The sequence below is a fragment of the Emydura macquarii genome, unplaced genomic scaffold, assembly GCF_026122565.2.
Source record: "Emydura macquarii macquarii isolate MOO-44397 ecotype Brisbane River unplaced genomic scaffold, CSIRO-AGI_Emac_v2 contig_3044, whole genome shotgun sequence".
NCBI classification, from domain to species: Eukaryota; Metazoa; Chordata; order Testudines; family Chelidae; genus Emydura; species Emydura macquarii.
This window is the reverse complement of record NW_027133181.1, coordinates 660,051-667,977: the sequence shown is the minus strand read 5'-3', so window position 1 is coordinate 667,977 and position 7,927 is coordinate 660,051. Positions and strand designations below refer to the sequence as shown.

The window sequence follows — 7,927 nt, the reverse complement described above, 5'->3', positions numbered from 1 at the left end:
TTGTAGCAGCCATTGTGCTAGATTAATCTCAGAGTAATCTGTCTTCATACTCTGTCTTTCTTTGTTCCTTTCCATCATTTATCAAAAATGATGGAAGAATCCTGTCTGTTGTAATTATTGGTAGGTCCTGATTTCCAAGCCAGACAATTCAGCTATCCCTTTTCCTGAGTTACAACTGGTTCACTTGCCCCTGCCAAACAAACTTTATCAATTTGTCAGAAATAGAATAATACTGGGGGTCCAGCCCATGCCTAAACTTTTGTGTGTTGTGGGGTTTCTTTTTAATTTTCTTGAAGCCAATTCCTATGGTACTATTGTGCAGTAACAAAAATATGAATAGTAGTGAGTCTATGCTGTTACCAGGATAATGAAAAAAAAGATTTCCTTTAATGAGAAAAAGCTAAATCTAGCAAGTGTATCCCATGTGGAAATTCTATTTATTCCATTCATTGTTACAGGGGGACTTAAGCCAGGAAAAACATTCATCTTAACTAAAATTTTACTCCATTTCAGATATGCTTCACAATATACTTTGCAATGTACATTTCAGAATCCAGGAAAATACAGTTGATTTAAATAGAGATTATCTATGAAGGGAAATTAGCATTTCCTGATTGTGACACCGAGTAGATAGCTGTTACTAGCTATTGAGGCTGATACAGAGAAACATTTAAGTACTTTTTTGTCATCTAAAGCTAAATCCTATCTGACAGTAAATCCTGCCTGACTTTTTTCTGAAGGATTTACACACAGACACACATTAGTTAATTTTTTAATGCATAAACAGAAATTCCCATACATCTTCAAGACAAATAAGTTCCTGCAGTTTTACTTCTTTCTAAAGAAATCAATCAATTATAGGAAATGCTGGAAACATCTTCAACAAAAATCTAGTGGCATCAGAAGCATGCCATATACGAGCCTGAATATGGGCCACCCTCCACTTCCCATTGTTCCCCACAGCCAAGTTACAGAAGTGTTTCCATAGATGACCTGGCTGTAATTCTCTCCTTTAAAATACAATCTACATAGTTTAGAATTAAATAGGCTACAACCCTCAAATTTCTAGTCATTTTCTAATGCTGAACACAAACAGCCCCAACCCAACGGTTTCCCCACACACACACACTTTTACTGAGGCAGAACAATGCAACCAATATATTTGTTATAGATTTTTCTGCCAGGACTAATCATGTTGTTGTTGTCAGAATGATGCATCTCACTTCAAATGGAATCATTTAATACAATTTTGAATATATAAAGCAAAAATATTTCTTAGATTGTTAGAGCTCTGGGGCAAGAGCTTTGTCTGCTCTATGTTCTGAATATTCTCAGCGGCCAACAAAAATATTAAATCACAACAGTTGTTTTAATAACAGAAGGCCCAATTATTTGCACAGTTGTGGGCAAATGGCCCCATGTGGTCGGGGTAACATCTTTGTAGCATGCTACACGCCATTCCTAGACCTGCAGCGAGTTCCTAGATCTGAATATGGGCCCTGATTCAGCAAAGTCTGTGCTTACATTTTAAGTATGTAAACAGTCCAATCGACTTTAAAGGTGAGCATTGTTATGTGTTTTCCTGAATAGGAATGGGATTACTCACATGTTTAAGTGCTTTATGGAATCAGGCTCACAGTTACGAAATAGGACAACATGCATTATTCCCCCCTTCAAGCCTCACAGATCTAAAGAGAAGGCAGCTGTAGGTTTAACCACCTTCCTTCCCCATTGCTCTTTATTCCTGCCCCAAGCATAGGAACAGAGGAACTGAGAATCATCTTTGTCAACCATTATTGAAATACTAGGATGCTGAAATATATAAACATTTTAATATCTTTACGTTGACTTGTTTCAATTAAATGAACAAGTTTGGGGGAGCCAAATGCCTCACCCATTTAGTCCTTCTTTCCCATTATCTTCCAGAGAATCCCATCTCCCCAGCCTGTTCCCAGGAACCTATTTCCCCCATTCGGTCTCCATCACATCCCTCACAGAGCTTTTGAAAGGGGCGATACTATTTATTTATGGTACTACCCATTATGTGCTAGATGCATCTCAAGCTCCAAGGAGCTCATACTCTAAGGAAAGAGAGAAGATGACACTGGGAAAGGGAAACAACAATGTCAAATCAATTTATTTTGCTGTAAACAGCACAGCAGAAGTAGCGGGTCTTTAACTCTCTCCTAAACCTATACACCATGCTCACTAAATCCAAGCCCAGTGCATCCTGAAGTGTGTTGTTCTTTACAAGACCCTTTAGAGTTAGCTGCTTATTGTTGAGAGATTGCATTGATTGCCTCGAAAAAAACCGATTGGTTCTAAAGAGAGCTTGTGAACTTATTTTTCACTTGACATAGTTTAACAAATACAGCTAAAGATTCCATGACTCACATTTCCAGGAAAGCATGGTTTCCTGTGTCATCAAGATGCACGCTATCCCTGCAGTACAAAGAGTGATTTGTAGTGATCTTCTGATGCCAACTATTTCCCCCCTTCCATATTTATCTAGCATCTGGAATTATTAGTTGCTCTAATCTTCTCCAAACTCAAGGAGAAAAATCTCTAAACTCCTGTACCAGCCAGTCCACTCCCATCCATCTTCTGCTGAGCTTTCGTCATAGCAGAAGCCTCTGCTCCCTCAGAACCAGATTGACATCATCACTTGTTGAATAGTACCTTACTCTACAAATAATCCCACTGATGTCAAAGGGTCTAGTTGAGTACATGATTCAATGCATCAGAATTTACCCTTAGCTTCTGCAGGTTTGGAAGTGTTGCACTGGGGACTTGAAATTAGCCATAGCTGGACTAGCTAGGTTTTAATGGCTTTTAGTAATAAGGAGAAAACTGGTAGATTCATTCTTCCTCTGGACCGCACCATAGAGGAAAAACTATAAACCACTGTTTATCCACTTAAAGGGGGGGGGGGGGAAGGTTAAAAAAAGAACATACAAACAAATTCAATATTTTATTAGACACTAATCTCATTTCCCAACTTTAGCTGCTCTGCAACCACACCGTGCCACTCAGCAAACCATTGAGGTTCCACTCCTGCAAATGGCCACTAGCATTGACCCCTGTACAAATGCAGAGAGCCATTGTACTGGGGCCATTTGGTTGCAGAACCGTCTCCTTAAAAGGCAAAAAAATATATACGCTTTTCATTCAGATTATTTACAATTTTTGTTAACATCCAGTTTAACTAGAAGGCCTGAGAAATGGTTAGGAAACGAGATGTCTGTTAAAAATCAACAACCCCTATGCCTCCAACTGAAAGCTGATCAAAAGCTCACAGTCCACATCTGGGACCTGCAGAGAGTTCCCGATTTGCCTTTCCTGCTTCTTCTCAGGTTAAAGAGGAAAAAACAAAAAACATTCCAAAAAGACATACAGGCCATAAAAATAAGAATTTTCAAGACCAAGAAATGATTATTTAAGAGAATTTAGGGTTTCTCTATATAGACACTTAGTGCTGGGGTGTAGATCTACAGCATTTTAGCCCACATTACACTAAATCATCACATAGACAAACTCTTGGTAATTGTGAAGGGTGCCAAATTGACAGCTCTCAAAACTCAAGTCCTCTGTTTATCTACAGAAAAGCTTGCACTGCTGCTATCGTTTCTATACTGTCCTGCAAATTAGTTCTACTCTGATCCAGAAGGAGCACCTCAAGGGGAAAGAGGGTGTGGTGCACTCAACATGACCTATTCACTCTTCATCATTACTGCCGAGTGACATGTAGGATGTGGACACCTGTCCATTAGGAATGGGATTCTGACAGACTCATTTCACAGGCCACTGTACAACCATTAGATGACAGTGTCTTTTTGAGAATATTGACCAGGACTAGATTCAACATGGTGATCTAGAAATGAAAGACTTCATTGTCCATTTCTAATACTTAAGCTATATGGTCCCCTCTATAAAAGAACAAACAACGAAAATAATACTGGGTCATACTCTGCAACCCTAATGTTGAGAAGCACTCATTCACATGAGTAATTCCACTGAAACCAATAGAACTACTCCTGTGAGTGCCACTCAGCCTGAATAAGGACTGTAGAACCTGGCCATCTGTGAGTAAATATTTTGTCTATCACCAAAACTGAGTTCTCAAGCCAGAAGAAGTCTGAACCATTCAATAAAAACAAACATGGAAAGTGGCAACGTTAACAGTGTTGGCTATAGTTAAACTGATTCAATAGTCTGTTTTGCAGTACCCCCCACAGTAGCCAAACCATAGCTAATACAGAAATAGTCATGATTCACCTATTACAGAAGAACTGACTGAAGGCAGGGGTAATATCCTGTCAAAATTCTTCCACCATAGACTACAGTGCCAAAACACCACCCACTGATTCACTTAGACACAACTGCATCCACCTTAAAGGTATCATAAATTCAGACAGTGAACTAAGTTGGAATCCTAGACCATTCATATTAAGAGTTAAAAGTTGCATTAAAAACTAAAGTTCAATGTGATGTCTGTCAGACTATAAACTAGTTAAAAGTGAACGGTTAACCTCTAACAGTGGCTACTGGAGTCACAGGATAGTGACCCCATCATGTGATAATAGGTCATAGTAACATTAGCCTTTTGGAACTATGTGACTGAGGCCAGGAAATAAAGATTCTCTTACCAGCACTCTTCTGTGTCGCACCACTATTACATGGTGTTAAAAGAAAAAACTTTTTTTGACAAATTGAATGAGTCTTTGGAAATGGAAAAGAATCTGTCAGAGAAATGGAGACTGCAACTTCAGCACTTCCAAGTTTCTTGGAGGCAAGCGAGATTGAAGTCCTCCACACAACTACACATAGCAAGCTCAGAGGCACTGGAGACGTTAATATTTCACTAGAATATACTGAATACAAGCCCGTCGTTCAGAAATTTGAAGGATATTCTGGTAACACAAGAATGTCATGTGGTTAAAAAGGAACATTTTCTTTCTAAAACAACCACCAGGTGAAACCATTGACCATTATCTTCCAGACCAGCAAGACAAAGCTAAGTCACATGAATATGCCCAGTTAACAGACTGCTAATTAGATAATAAATCTGTAGTAAAACTGATAATGAGAGCTGGTCAAAAATAGAATTCCCATCCCACAGGAAATTGAGATTTTGAAATTTCATCTTGTCCCAAATCAGAAGGAAAAGTAAAATCTGAATTTCCTGTGAAACAAAATATTCCAAAATATTTATTTTTGATAAGGCTAAAATGTTCAGGCTATTATTTTGATACTACAACACAAAAGCGGAAATCAAATATTGCAACCTTATTGAAATGCAACGTTTTGATAATGTCATCAAATTTTGATGAACTTGATTTTGTCAAACAGTGTTTCCTGATGGAAAAACATTCCATCAAAATTTTTTGGACCAGCTCTTCTAACTAGTCACTGCAGGAAATAACAGAGCAAGTGAAAATGGTGTTTCTCAAATTAATTTGTTAAGTACAGAAAACAGAAGTGCATCTACTTAAAACTTCACACCCAGCTATAAAGACAAATACAATACATCCCAGCACAATTCAGGAGTTTCAGCACAAGAGTGCTGTCAGAAATGCTATGTCATTTTGCAAAGAAGTTACTCAGCATAAATGGCAAAGAAATACAAAGATGATACATTTATGAACATTCACCTGGAGCAAGTAAAAGCTCTGGATAAAGTTAATTCAGAAACTGAGTTTTTGGTTGAGTCTCAATATATTCTACAAAGAGGTTCTATAATTGATGTGCAGTACTGGAAATAAAACAACCAAAAGCGAATATCAAAATAGAAACTAGAGCTTATCAATGTAATCACAGAAAACATGCAAAATGCTTACTGACCACCAGATGTTAAAATAAAAACCAAAGCTTGTTTTGTAGAGTGGGCAGAAGAGAAGCCCAAATGGCTAAGCCAGACTGGCATGTCTGAGTTTAAACAGGGTTACCAGTATGGTTTTTATTACAGTGACCAAAGTAATGGATTTCTATGCATCAAAAAGATCTGAATTAGGTCCCCAAATGAGAGCACTGCCTCCTGGCAGATATTAAGATAGGCATGCCTAGACTTGAAAATCCATGAATATTTTCAGGTCTGATTGCAAGTCAAGGGGTTTGGCAGGTCTGACTCCGTGCTGAAAGTACAAAACTCTACCTTCTGTTCTCTTTCTGGTAGATCTATATTTAAGTGATTTCCCTTTTAGATTGCCTCAATATTTGCCTTGGTAGCAAAGTATCTAGTCCCAGACCTCCATGGATCTGAACAGAGTGAAAATATTAGTTGACTGTCATAAGGAGACCTCACCTGGAGTGCCCTCCAGTGGCAGAACGGGCACTCCAGTTTCCCTCCTTCAGAGTCCTCAGTAATTCTGTGCAAGCTTTCTTGCCTTAATAATGCCTCTTCTTGGGGCTGCTTTATTAGAAAATGTAGTCCAAATAGTTCATGAGTCCCAAAACCTAATCCATGTATCACACTCCAGCATCTTCCACCATCCCTGGACTCGGTTGGTTCTCTCCTGTCTTATCAGGACAGCCATTCCAGTCCTCCCAGCTGGAGTGAAACTCAGCTCTTCCCAGCAGGCACCCCCACAACCTCTCTGCTAGGAGTTCATCCTCTCCAGGGGAGTATCCCTCGCTCCACTTGGCCGTGAGCCCTCTCCCACCCACTGACTCCAGCTGGAAAATGTCAGTGGGTAAGCTGCTCCACTGCTCCCCAGCCTCAGCCCTCCAGCTTAGAAATCAGCAGGCAACTCCCTCCTCTGCTGTCTGGCCTTCAGCCTGCTAGTCTTGGTTCTCTGGCTTGAGAGGTCAGCCAGCAAACCCATCTTGCTGCTCTTTTGCCTTCAGCCAGAAGCCACTTACAGCTTCCCTCAGGGACCTCTCAGTCTCCTGGTTTCTGGCAGGTCTCATCTACTGATCTCTCACCTAACACTTTCCCGGATTGAATGAAACAGCTTTTACCTGCTCTTTTCCCTGATTGACCCTACCACTGTCTCAATATCTCCCCTCTAGGGTCCAGCTGCCCACTTTTAAGACCAATTATGAGGCTGCTGCTAAGTCAAAGGTCACTGGCCCTGCTCCCTCTTAAAGGGCCCATGTCACCCTGTAACAATAATCTGTTGATTTTGGGATGAAAATCAACAATGTAACGAGACAAGTGATCTGCAATGTGCCAAGGACTAAAAACCTTAAACAAACAGGAACAAATACCAGAGTTTAGGCTGAATAAGATTAATCATGTACCACTCTTAGAGATCAAGAAGTTGGACCAGATCAAAGATATGCTAGGCAGCTATAGTAATGGAAAGACTGCAAAACAAGGAAGCCTTCAAATTTCATGGGAATGTTAAAATTAGGGATAAATTTGAAGCGTCACAATTAAATGTTCCATTCAGAATGCACTTTAAGATAAACAGAGAACAACACTCAGATGACTTGTAAAATAAATTTTGGGGAATTATACAAAGGTGTCCAGAAGCAACCATACGGAAATCTTTGAGATTAACAAAGAATCAGACATTTCATATTATGCAAATTCATGTTAATTGGGAGATGTTCTTCTGCAAGATGACAGTCCAGCAGTACACACTTCCAAAAGCACTGAGCAAAACACCACAGAACCGGGCTCAGATTGAAAAAAAATAGCAGCAATTGTTTTCAGCTCTTAATTTCTTGAATGTTTACGGGCAGAAATCAGTAACAATATAAATAGGCAATGAACTGTTGGAAGTCTGCTGTCAGACTGCTGTCAAAACCACAAAGATCAAGCATACTAAAAAAACAGTTCTTCCCCCTCTAATTGCTTTCACTTTAGGTAAGCTTAAGGTATGTCTGCTCAAGAAATTTAAGTTGACTTATATATTAGGACAGCTTACAGCCACCGCAGTAATTACTGCAGTGGTGCACATCGTCTCTACCCTCCTTGGGCGGT

At 39.6% G+C, this 7,927-nt stretch overlaps 1 protein-coding gene across 1 annotated transcript in view; it reads right to left on the bottom strand.

Moving 5' to 3' along the window:
- Positions 1-7,927, bottom strand: part of FGF2 (fibroblast growth factor 2) — a 59,327-nt gene that overhangs the window by 5,975 nt on the left and 45,425 nt on the right. The gene's annotated exons all lie outside the window — the stretch shown is intronic.